Here is a 13316-nt window from a genome sequence, read left to right as displayed (position 1 = left end):
CCTTCGTGAAATGGTAGGGGTACAATGTACCCCATTAACAATTCACATAGGGGGGGGGCAGGATCTGGGGGTCCCCTTTGTTAAAGGGGTCTTCCAGATTCTGATAAGCCCCCCGCTCGCAGACCCCTACAACCACCGGGCAAGGGTTGTGGGGATGAGGCCCTTGTCCCCATCAACATGGGGACATCCTCCCAATGTTGAGGGCATGTGGCCTGGTACGCACTCTGTCCCCCCCTCTTTTCTGCAGCCGGCCAGGTTAGCGTGCTCGGATAAGGGGTCTGGTGTGGATTTTTGGGGGAACTCCACGCCATTTTTTTTTTACATTTGGGGTGGAGTTCCCCTTAAAATCCACACCAGACCTGAAGGGCCTGGTAATTGAATTTGGGGGGACCCCCACGCTATTTTTTTTTTTATGAATGAATTCGCTCTGAATTGCCAGAGCCGACAATTCAGTCCGGTTTTAAATGTTTGTTTTTCTTTCAGAAATGACACTTTGTGCAGAGACAGTTCTACGTACGGGAAACATGCGATGTTTCACATGTTAACTTTACACCCCCCCCCCCTCCCAGGTACGAAATTTAAAGGAATATTTCACTTTTAGCATTATTAAATTCACTGCTCCCGAAAAAACAGCCATTTTTAAAACTTTTTTTTGCATTGATACATGTCCCCTGGGACAGGACCCAGGTCCCCAAACACTTTTTAGGACAAAAACTTGCATATTAGCCTTTAAAATTAGCACTTTAGATTTCTCCCATAGACTTTAACAGGGTGTTCCGCGGCTTTTCGAATTTCCAGCGAACACCCCAAACTGTTCGTTGTTCGCCGAATCGAACTCGAAGCTCATGCCTATTAATCACAGGCAGTGAGACATTTCCCGGTCCGCAGCTGCACAGATCAGGAAATGTCTCACTGCCTGTGATTAGCACTGTGGAGTGTCGGCTTCCTGGCAGGCTGTGGCATGTGGGATTTCAAACACACCCGAGCCCATCTCTATTGGTTGTAGACAGTTGAGCTCCCTGCAGGTTGCTTAGCAGCAGTGGAGCCTTCTCTGACAAGCTGATCGGGATGCAATCCAGGTGATGCTCCTAGTCAAATCCTAGTGTTAAATATCAGTGATTTTATTGATCAAAGCCCACACTTTACAGGCATAGAGCCCACATGGCTGCTGAAAATACGGTTGATTATATATATATGTGGTTGTACTCTTGATGTTAAGATCTGCCTGGGAGCATCACCTGGATCACATCCCAATCAGCATGTCAACAGAGAAGGTTATACAGCATTACTGCTGCTAGGTGACCCGCTGGGGGCTCGGCTCTCTATAACCAATAGTGCTAGCCTTCCCCTGCATGCACCCATAATGTCACCAGCACTAGGTCCTAATAGACTGCCGCCGCTAGACCAGGAGACAGATGCTAGACCAGCGCTGTCAATAGCAGGGACAGGACAGCTGGGGAACCCTACCATGGCAGAACATCAGGGCCCGGTGGCAAGACAACCTTTGCAACCCTGATAGTTCTCCCACTGCTTTGGACCCTTATATTTTCTTGGTGTGCTGGTGACATATATCTCTTGTTTTCTGCCACCCTTGGGGGCCCCAGTATAGTAGGAAGGGAGCTCACTGCAGAACATGTGAAAGGTCCCGTTGTGGGATCGTAATAAAGGGCCCCAGGATATATATATATATATCTATATATATATATATAAAATTGCATTTTATAGTTGGCCCCCCTACTTTTGTCCCTGTTCCCCCATGTGCCCCCCCCCCCTAAATATGAAAGCTGGAGACGCCACTGTTGAGGGGCACTGCAGTCCACTATAGGAGGCTGATTGGCACTATGAGGACTGGGAGACACTATGGTAGATTAGGGAATCTGCAGCTGGCTTAAGGCCGGAGGGAGGGAGGGAGGCTGTGGCCCCACAGCGGCTGAGAACCACTGCTGTATAAAAAGAAAGAAGTGAGAGGCGATCTTTCAGAGTAGAGGATTAGAAATATTAGAATAAATTCTCCTGTTGTAAAATGTTCTCAAGACATGTCCCATCACTTTCACTCCCAGTCAATGGTGGTCATTACAACAAATGGAAAGGAGGAATATCCCTATCAGGGACACAGGGGTCAATTCACTACCAATTATTGCATGTGTTCTTATTTAACTACTGCATGCAATAATAAAAGAGTCAATTCATCAAAGTAAAACATAACATTTGAAATAATTATCTCAATTAAAATGCATAAAGGTAAATGCATAAAAAAAAAAAAAAGAGAGAGATCATTAATGTAAATTCACTAATTCACTAAAAAAAAATAAGTAACCTAAGAAGTTGCGCTAATAGTGAGTAAAAGGTGTGTCTACTGATACATAGATACCTAAATAAAAAATTTCGGTAATTGGTGTCATGACACACAAATAAACCTGTGAAAAATAAAACTTTGTCAAATGTCCAAAAAAATTATTACTGTGCAATAAATCATCTGGATGTTGCCAAATGCAATAAATCTACTATGAATAAAATATAGCACAGATAATGTGATAAACATGAAATAACAGAAAATAACACAAAGTCTCTTAAATAAAGTATAATTATTCGTATGAGGTAAGATGTTGCAACACCCTGTGAAAGTTTTTAAAGTGGAGTTCCACCTAAAAATAGAACTTCCGTTTAATCCACTCTTTCCCACCTTACATGCCACATTTGGCATGTAATTTTTTTGGGGGGGGGGTCAGGAGGAGTGGGACTTCCTGTCCCACTTCTTCCTTCCGCCGAGGGGCTGGTAAGGCGAATAGCTTAATCGCCTTATTTCAGCCCCTCCCTGTAGGCGAGCGCCTGTCCAATTGGACGGTGCCGCTCGCGCATGCGCCACGCCGCTCGCGCATGTGCAGTGGGTGCCCGGCCGGGAAGCCGAAAGCTGTCACTGCTGGGTGCCCACACTAGGAATGAAGAGGGGGGGCGAGGAGCGGAGCCCCGGCTGGCGCATCGCTGGAACCGTGGAGCAGGTAATTGTCTGTTTATTAAAAGCCAGCAGCTACACTTTTTGTAGCTGCTGACTTTTATTAAACTTTAAAAAAGGCTGGAACACCCCTTTAATAAATAGGGGACACCGTGAATCCGCCACCACACGAAATAAAGGCTTACCAGCTAGCCAAGCTAATCAGGCTTGTCACCCAAACTTGGTTATGACGATCCTCCACTGCAACAAATGGCCAACAGGCCTGGCATTCCTGGAGCTCCAATCTATGTTATATTTAGTGTATGTCACATTTAGTATATATTATATTTAGTGTATGTTATTTTTAGTGTATGTTACAAATGGTATACAATATGTTATATTTAGTGCATGGTACATTTAGTATATGTTACATTTAGTGTACAGTATGTTATTTTTAGTGCATGTTACATTTATGCATGTTAAATTTAGTATATGTTACTTTTAGTATATGTTACATTTAGTGTATGTTACATATAGTGTATGTTATATTTAGTGTATGTTACATATAGTGTATGTTATATTTAGTGTATGTTACATATAGTATATTTTATATTTAGTGTATGTTACATATAGTATATTTTATATTTAGTGTATGTTACATATAGTATATGTTATATTTAGTGTATGTTACATATAGTGTATGTTATATTTAGTGTATGTTACATATAGTGTATGTTACATATAGTATATGTTATATTTAGTGTATGTTACATATAGTATATGTTATATTTAGTGTATGTTACATATAGTATATGTTATATTTAGTGTATGTTACATATAGTGTATGTTACATATAGTGTATGTTATATTTAGTGTATGTTACATATAGTGTATGTTACATATAGTGTATGTTATATTTAGTGTACAGTATGTTATAGTTAGTATATTGCTGATTGGGATCTCTGTGGAGGGATGATGGTCGGTGCTGTCCTTGGTGCTGATCAGGGTTAATGCTCTGCTATGTGTGTGTTTGGTGCTGAGCTCCGGGCGTGTCTGACCTCCGTAGGGATGCAATGAGAGATAGGAGGATCCTGCTCTATGGTCCTCCTCCTCCCTCTGTATCTCTCTTCATCCTCCTCCATCCACCCACCTTCCCCCTCCCCAAAAAAGCATTGGAGAAGAGCAAGCACTGGGCTCCATCAGTCCTTCCAAGGGGAGAATAAACGGGTGCCCCCATCCCCCTGCAGTCCTCCAATGATCCAGATGGGGACTATGCAGAGGCTGTGACAGGAGGAGGCCCTTGGGAGAGCAGGCTCCTGACTATTGTGTAAGGCGGACACACAAGCAGAGCCATCGCTGTGATTAAAGGTAAGAAGAGATGATCTGCAGGGTGATCCATCCTCCTGTGATCCTGTGCAATCCATGTATACAGCTTGTCTATGGCTCCTTGTACCTGTGTACTGCCATGGTGGGATCCATCCATCTGCTGCTGGGTGATGATGATGATGTGCAATCACAGTCTGCATTGTGTGCCTGGCCAGGTTATGTGCAGCTATAGGCCTTCCCTTCCTCCAATTAGGACTGTGTAGGTCTTTCTGATTGAATCTAGAAATCCAGACACATTATTTAAAAAATAAGGAATGCAATGGATTGTCAATGCTAACCTGCTACTGACCTTCATGGGGAGAGATGAGAGTAGAGCTGATTGCATGCACTCTGCAGATAAGAAAATGACATATAAATATGCCCAATCATCCCTGATATTCTGCTGATGGCTGATCACACATCAGGTACATAGATAGAGGAGACAGCAAGATGGACTCATGCAGCAAAATGGAAGGATAACACCAGGATGGATTGGATGACTGATGGGTGAAGGTGAATGCACAGCTGCAGAGAGGAAGATCTGTTAGATTTGTAGTATGATGACTAGGTTAGAACTGTAACAATCTCATCATATTAAAATGCTGCTGGATAAATACATAAGAAATATCAGCCAATCAGCAATAGCTTGTACAGCTTGATAATCAATAATGAAAACAGTGAAGAGTTAGGAGAAGTACAACTTCTGGCTCTGCGCCCCTCATTAACTGGTTAAATGGCACAGAATTGTCCTCCATGGGGTCTTTTTTTTTATTGGAGGCTGCAATTCCAGAAGTGGCCATGAAGGGGCACTAGAGACTCATTCTTAAACAAGGGGATGTGGTATTGGGCTGTGTCTACACACAGCTGTTTGGACCACATGGGGGTGTGTGTGTGTGTGTGTGTGTGTGCACGTGTGTCTTCAATGGGCAGAATGTCACTCATGTGTTCATGTATGTGTATATGTATATGTCCATGTATATGTATATATTCATCTATAAATGGGACATGGATGGGGTTGTGATTATGGCTATGATAAGCTACATTTTTTACAGTTTCTCTTATTTGTAAATGAATAGGTTTGGTACTTAAAACAGAATTAAACCCAAAACCAAAATGTAATATACTGCAGTGCCATTAAGAGTTAACAGCACCCCCTTGTGTTTCTTTTTAAGCACCGCGTTTTGTTTGCAGCGGTATATGGGTGCGGGAAAACATGAGATTTGGACGCAATCCTGCACCAGCTCAGATGTGAACCTGGCCCAAGGATTGGTAAACTGCAATAGAATAAATGTTTTGGGTTTAATTCTGCTTAAAGTGCATCTAAACCCTCACTGGGTGACATTTACTTTGCCTAAGCACTGTGTATCATAACCAACTGTGTATCATGGCCAATTGTGCATCATAACCAACTGTGTATCATAAACAACTGTGTATCATAACCAACTGTGTATCATAACCAATTGTGTATCATAACCAACTGTGTATCATTACCAACTGTGTATCATAACCAATTGTGTATCATAACCAATTGTGTATCATAACCAACTGTGTATCATAACCAATTGTGTATCATAACCAACTGTGTATCATAACCAATTGTGTATCATAACCAATTGTGTATCATAACCAACTGTGTATCATAACCAACTGTCTATCATAACCAACTGTGTATCATAACCAATTTTGTATCATAGCCAACTGTGTATCATAACCAATTGTGTATCATAACCAACGGTGTATCATAACCAACTGTGTATCATAACCAACTGTCTATCATAACCAACTGTGTATCATAACCAATTTTGTATCATAGCCAACTGTGTATCATAACCAATTGTGTATCATAACCAACTGTGTATCATAACCAATTGTGTATCATAACCAACTGTGTATCATAACCAACTGTGTATCATAACCAATTGTGTATCATAGCCAACTGTGTATCATAACCAATTGTGTATCATAACCAACTGTGTATCATAACCAATTGTGTATCATAACCAACTGTGTATCATAACCAACTGTGTATCATAACCAATTGTGTATCATAACCAACTGTGTATCATAACCAACTGTGTATCATAACCAATTGTGTATCATAGCCAACTGTGTATCATAACCAATTGTGTATCATAACTAACTGTATATCATAACCAATTGTGTATCATAACCAACTGTGTATCATAACCAACTGCCATTTTTGTCTAACTAAAATGCACCTTTGACCTTGTTTAGTCCACTCCTGGGTGCTGCCGATTTCCTGGGGTGACTTACTGCCTATATACTCACCAAAGATAATGCATGCTGAAACTTGTAGTCTCCACCAGAAGCCCATGTCTACCAGTGAGACAGATACACGGCATTGTCACTGTATGGGCTCATTCACATAGGTGGCAGGCTCTACCTCTGAAAAGCGATCTGAGGTGGATTGTTTTTTTTCAGAGGCTGTTGACAGACAGTTTAAAGGCATTCAGGAGGTGATAATACCACCTCCGGAATGCGAATGATTCATTTCAACCCCAAGGGGGATTTTGCTTTGAACTACCGCGCTGAATCCGCCATAGTCACATTTGGCACGCAGTCACGTTGCAGTCCCAATGACAGAAGTGGGTGGATATGACAGGTGTTGCTGCCTATTACGCTCTACATGCTGAATTAAAATTACATTATGAAGCATCACAGCAGTGTCAACGTAAACAGAACTGAGCAAGAACCATGTACACTTGTAGGTGGGAAGTTGGGGGTGGTAAAAACACAGATCAGACATCTGTTTTTATTGTCCCCTGGTCACCTGTGTGGACTTACCTTACACTATGCAATCTGTTTTTACAAACTCCTTTAGCTCGACCAAAAATTGTGTAATGTAAAAACCTGTGTGATTGGATAACAATTGATTGGCTTGTATAGGTTTGTCCTAATATTACCACAAGTATTAGGACGCCTGTCTGTCCTAATATTACATACACAATATTACCACAAGTATTAGGACGCCTGTCTGTCCTAATATTACATACACAATATTACCACAAGTATTGAGACGCCTGTCTGTCCTAATATTACATACACAATATTACCACAAGTATTGGGACGCCTGTCTTTACACGCACATGAACTTTAATGGCATCCCAGTCTTAGGCCCCATACACACGAGAGGATTTATCCGCAGATACGGTCCAGCGGACCGTATCCGCGGATAAATCCTCTCGAGGATTTCAGAAGATTTCTATGCGATGGCGTGTACACACCATCGCATTGAAATCCGCGCTGAAATCCTCTGGCGATGACGTGTCGCGCCGTCGCCGCTATTATGACGCGGCGACGGGCGCGACGCTGTCATATAAGGAATTCCACGCATGCGTCAAATCATTACGACGCGTGCGGGGAATCCCTTTGGACGGATGGATCCGGTGAGTCTGTACAGACGAGCGGATCCATCCTTTGGGATGGACTTCAGCAGATGGATTTGTTGAGCATGTCAGCAAATATTCATCTGCTGAAAATCCATCCCAGGGGAGATTTATCCGCGGATAAATATCCGCCGGAGTGTACACACCATAGAATCTATCCGCTGAAACCCATTTGATGGGATTTATCTGCGGATAGATTCTATGGTGTGTATGGGGCCTTAGTCTGTAGGGTTCAATATTGAGTTGGCCCACCTTTTGTTGCTACAACAGCTTCAACTCTTCTGGGAAGGCTGTCCACAAGGTTTAGGAGTGTGTCTATGGGAATGTTTGACCATTCTTCCAGAAGCACATTTGTGAGGTTAGGCACTGATGTGGATCAGAAGGTCTGGTTCGCAGTCTCCGCTCTAATTCATCCCAAAGTTGCTCTATCAGGTTGAGGTCCGGACTCTGTGCAGGCCAGTCAAGTTCCTCCACCCCAAACTTGCTCATCCATGTCTTTTTTTGACCTTTTATGCACTGGTGCGCAGTCATGTTGGAACAGGAAGGGACCATCCCCAAAACTGTTTTCACAAAGTTGGGAGCATGAAATTGTCCAAAATGTCTTGGTATGCTGATGCCTTATGAATTCCCTTCACTGGAACTAAAGGGCCAAGCACAACCCTGAAAAACAACCCCACACAATAATCTCCCTCCACCAATTCATTTGGACCAGTGCACAAAGAAAGGTCCAATAAGAAATGGATGAGCGAATTTGAGGTGGAGGAACTTGACTGGTCTGCACAGATTCCTGACCTCAACCCCATAGAACACTTTTGGGATGAATTAGAGCGGAACCCTACCGAATAAGACTGGGATGTCATTAAAGTTCATGTGTGTGTAAAGGCAGACATCCCAATACCTTTGGTAAATGTAAATTGGACGGTTCAGGGATTGTACAATCAGTTTGTATTGTGTATGGCCACCCTAAGGCCTGGTTCACACCTATGCGTTTCTCAGTGAGTTTTCAATTTTGCAGAATTGCACTATAGTCCATTTAACATGATTTCCACAAACTTCAATGGAAACACAGCAGAATCACTTGAAAAACGCAAATAAACACAGTACTTTTTTTTCTGTGTTTCTGTTGCATTTTTGATGGTTTCTCCTGTATAACAAGAGATATTTCCCAAAAAGGCAAAAATGCATAAAACAACTGCAACTGCAAACTGCATAAGTGTGAACCTAGCGTGAGACAGGAAGTGCTTGAACAATGGACTTTTGTGGCAGGATCACTTTATATATTACAATATTCATTTAATATGTTAAAGATTTATAAAACATTTAGGTGACTGGGTTTGCATATACTTTGTCATTAATCCATATCAATCAGCTATATTTATCTTGCGGTTCTAACTACAGCTACCTGAATTTCGATTGGTTGCTATCGCTAACTGCATTGTGTAAATCACTGATGTCTTATAAAGGGTCTCATTGAATATATGAGGTCTTAGGAAATATCTATATCAATATGCTGTGATTGCATCATTTTCAGAATGGAGTGGAATTGCTCATATGCTCTCGGCTTTATACATGTGTTTGTTCAAACAATCAGTTGTGTTTTTTTTTACATTTTACATTACAGGACATTGCTTCTTTTCTTCATGGATTCTTTATTTTAATTTTGAAAGTAAATGACTTGTGGGAATGATGTGTGTGATGTTGTATTTGTACATAGCTTGCTCTGTGTCCTGTGTACGAGTCTGCCTTCTGAGACTAGATCATGGTGTTGTAGAGGAGGTTTCTGAGACTAGATCACTGTGTTGTAGAGTAGATTTGTGAGACTAGATCATGGTGTTGTAGAGGAGGTTTCTGAGACTAGATCACTGTGTTGTAGAGTAGATTTGTGAGACTAGATCATGGTGTTGTAGAGTAGGTTTCTGAGACTATATAACAGTGTTGTAGAGTAGGTTTCTGAGACTATATAACAGTGTTGTAGAGTAGGTTTCTGAGACTATATAACAGTGTTGTAGAGCAGATTTCTGAGACTAGATCACGTATAGGGTTGATGCTACCATTGGCAAACTAGGCAGCCGCCTAGGGCGCACTGCTGTCTAGGGGTGCCCGGCCACTGGTGTTTCTACTCTCTTCTCTCTGCAACAAGCAACAAAGTCTCAGCATCAGCAGGCAGCCGCCACTCAATTCGTACAAAGTGTCAGAGGCGTAGTGGTGGCGGAGGGCTGTGTCTGTGTCCTAACTCCCGAATGAATGGAAGCAAGCACACATTCATTGATGGGCACTTGTAGGCTTCATTAATGGGCGCAGGTTAGGGTACATTGATGGGCGCTGGTGAGGCTGCATTGATGGGTGCTGGTAGGCTGCATTGATGGGTGCTGGTGAGGCTGGCTGTGAGTAAGCACCAGTAGTTAGAGTGTGAAACATATCAGCTGTTGATTGCATCTTTTGCTGAATGGTTTTTAACCAATAAAGAAATCGTTGTTGGAGTGCGGCCATCCGGATTTAATTATTTTTTATATGCTACTTTGTATACTGAGCCAGTACCATCATTTTGAGGAGAAGGAGATTTTTTGGGACCTAGAGCGGGTTCTATTCCCTGTTGGTGAGGCTGCATTGATGTGTGCTGGTGAGGCTGCATTGATGGGTTCTGGTAGGCTGCATTTATGGGTGCTGGTGAGGCTGCATTGATGGGCGATGGTAGGGCTGCATTGATGGGCGATGGTAAGGCTGCATTGATGGGTGATGGTAAGGCTGCATTGATGGGCGCTGGTAAACTGCATTGATGGGTGCTGGTGAGGCTGCATTGATGGGCACTGGTAAAGGCTGCATTGATAGGCACTGGTAAAGGCTGCATTGATAGGCACTGGTAAAGGCTGCATTGATGGGCATTGGTGAGGCTGCATTGATGGGCATTGGTAGGCTGCATTGATGGGCGCTGGTGAGGCTGCATTGATGGGTGCTGGTGGGGCTGCATTTGATGGGCGCTAGTGAGGCTGCATTTGATGGTCGCTTCATTAAAAAGGTGGGGTATACATGGGCAGGACAAAGGGGGTGGAGTGAGGGGTGGAGCCAAGGGCGGTGCGGCAAAATGGGGTTTCGCCTAGGGTGTCAAAAATCCTTGCACCAGCCCTGATCAGGGGATTGTAGAGCAGGTTTCTGAGACTAAATCACGGGGTTGTAGTGCAAGTTTCTGAGACTGGATCACAGTGTTGTAAAACAGGTTTATGAGACTAGATAACGGTGTTGTAGAGGAGGTTTCTGAGACTGGATCACGGTGTTGTAGAGCAGGTTTCTGAGACTAGATCACAGTGTTGTAGAGTAGGTTTCTGAGACTGGATCATGGTGTTGTAGAGCAGGTTTATGAGACTAGATCACAGTGTTGTAGAGTAGGTTTATGAGACTGGATCATGGTGTTGTAGAGCAGGTTTATGAGACTAGATCACAGTGTTGTAGAGTAGGTTTATGAGACTAGATCACAGTGTTGTAGAGTAGGTTTATGAGACTAGAAAACGGTGTTGTAGAGTAGGTTTCTGGGACTAAATCATGGTGCTGTAGAGCAGGTTTCTGAGACTAAATTACAGTGTTGAAGAGCTGGTTTCTGGGACTAGATCATATTGTTGTAGAGCAGGTTTCTGAGACTAGATCATGGTGTTGTAGAGCAGGTTTCTGAAACCAGATCACTGTGTTGTAGAGCAGGTTTCTGGGACTAGATCATGGTGTTGTAGAGCAGGTTTCTGAGACTAGATCACAGTGTTGTAGAGTTGGTTTATGAGACTAGAAAATGGTGTTGTAGAGTAGGTTTCTGAGACTAGATCATGGTGTTGTAGTGCAGGTCTCTGAGACTAGAGCACAGTGTTGTAGAGCATGTTTCTGAGACTACATTACAGTGTTGTAGAGCTGGTTTCTGAGACTAGTTCATAGTGTTGTAGAGCAGGTTTCTGAGACTAGATCACGGTGTTGTAGAGTAGGTTTCTGAGACTGGATCATGGTATTGTAGTGCAGGTTTCTGAGACTAGATCATGGTGTTGTAGAGTAGGTTTCTGAAACCAGATCACTGTGTTGTAGAGCAGGTTTCTGGGACTAGATCATGGTGTTGTAGAGCAGGTTTCTGAGACTAGATCATGGTGTTGTAGAGCAGGTTTCTGAAACCAGATCACTGTGTTGTAGGGCAGGTTTCTGGGACTAGATCATGGTGTTGTAGAGCAGGTTTCTGAAACTAGATCATGGTGTTGTAGAGCAGGTTTCTGAAACCAGATCTCTATGTTGTACAGCAGGTTTCTAAGACTAGATCAGTGTGTTGTAGAGCAGGTTTCTGAGACTAATTTATGGTGTTGTAGAGAAGGTTTCTGGGACTAGATCATGGTGTTGTAGAGCAGGTTTCTGAGACTAGATCATGGTGTTGTGGAGCAGGTTTCTGAGACTAGATCATGGTGTTGTAGAGAAGGTTTCTGGGACTAGATCATGGTGTTGTAGAGAAGGTTTCTGTGACTAGATCATGGTGTTGTAGAGCAGGTTTCTGAAACCAGATCACTATGTTGTACAGCAGGTTTATGAGACTAAATCACAGTGTTGTAGAGTAGGTTTATGAGACTAGAAAACGGTGTTGTAGAGTAGGTTTCTGAGACTGGATCATGGTGTTGTAGTGCAGGTTTCTGAGACTAGAGCACAGTGATGTAGAGCAGGTTTCTGAGACTACATTACAGTGTTGTAGAGCTGGTTTCTGAGACTAGTTCATAGTGTTGTAGAGCAGGTTTCTGAGACTAGATCACGGTGTTGTAGAGTAGGTTTCTGAGACTGGATCATGGTGTTGTAGTGCAGGTTTATGAGACTAGAACACAGTGTTGTAGAGTAGGTTTATGAGACTAGATCACAGTGTTGTAGAGTAGGTTTATGAGACTAGAAAACGGTGTTGTAGAGTAGGTTTCTGAGACTAAATCATGGTGTTGTAGAACAGGTTTCTGAGACTGGATCACGGTGTTGTAGAGCAGGTTTTTGAAACCAGATCACTAAGTTGTACAGCAGGTTTCTAAGACCAGATCAGTGTGTTGTAGAGCAGGTTTCTGAGACTAATTTATGGTGTTGTAGAGCAGGTTTCTGAGACTAGATCATGGTGTTATAGAGAAGGTTTCTGGGACTAGATCATGGTTTTGTAGAGAAGGTTTCTGCGACTAGATCATGGTGTTGTAGAGCAGGTTTCTGAAACCAGATCACTATGTTGTACAGCAGGTTTATGAGACTAGATCACAGTGTTGTAGAGTAGGTTTATGAGACTAGAAAACGGCATTGTAGAGCAGGTTTCTGAAACTGGATCATGGTGTTGTAGTGCAGGTTTCTGAGACTAGAGCACAGTGTTGTAGTGCAGGTTTCTGAGACTACATTACAGTGTTGTAGAGCTGGTTTCTGAGACTAGTTCATGGTGTTGTAGAGCAGGTTTCTAAGTCTAGATCACGGTGTTGTAGAGCAGGTTTCTGGGACTAGATCATGGTGTTGTAGAGCAGGTTTCTGGGACTAGATCATGGTTTTGTAGTGCATGTTTCTCAAACCAGATCACTATGCTGTACAGCAGGTTTCTAAAACCAGATCCGTGTGTTGTAGAGCAGGTTTCTGAGACTAGTTTA

The 13316-nt window shown here is 42.7% G+C and overlaps 1 protein-coding gene across 1 annotated transcript in view; it reads left to right on the top strand.

The window, feature by feature from the left end:
* Nucleotides 1-4083: 4083 nt before the first annotated feature.
* The window catches only part of MAP3K12 (mitogen-activated protein kinase kinase kinase 12), a 203706-nt gene continuing 194473 nt past the window's right edge, over nucleotides 4084-13316 (top strand). Inside the window, exon 1 of the mRNA XM_040340709.1 lies at nucleotides 4084-4300. The gene's annotated coding sequence lies outside the window, so the exon portion shown is untranslated. The remainder of the gene's footprint in view (nucleotides 4301-13316) is intronic.

The sequence above is a fragment of the Rana temporaria genome, chromosome 2, assembly GCF_905171775.1.
Source record: "Rana temporaria chromosome 2, aRanTem1.1, whole genome shotgun sequence".
Taxonomy (NCBI): Eukaryota; Metazoa; Chordata; class Amphibia; order Anura; family Ranidae; genus Rana; species Rana temporaria.
The sequence above is the reverse complement of the archived record's forward strand: the minus strand, read 5'-3'. Positions and strand labels throughout refer to the sequence as shown.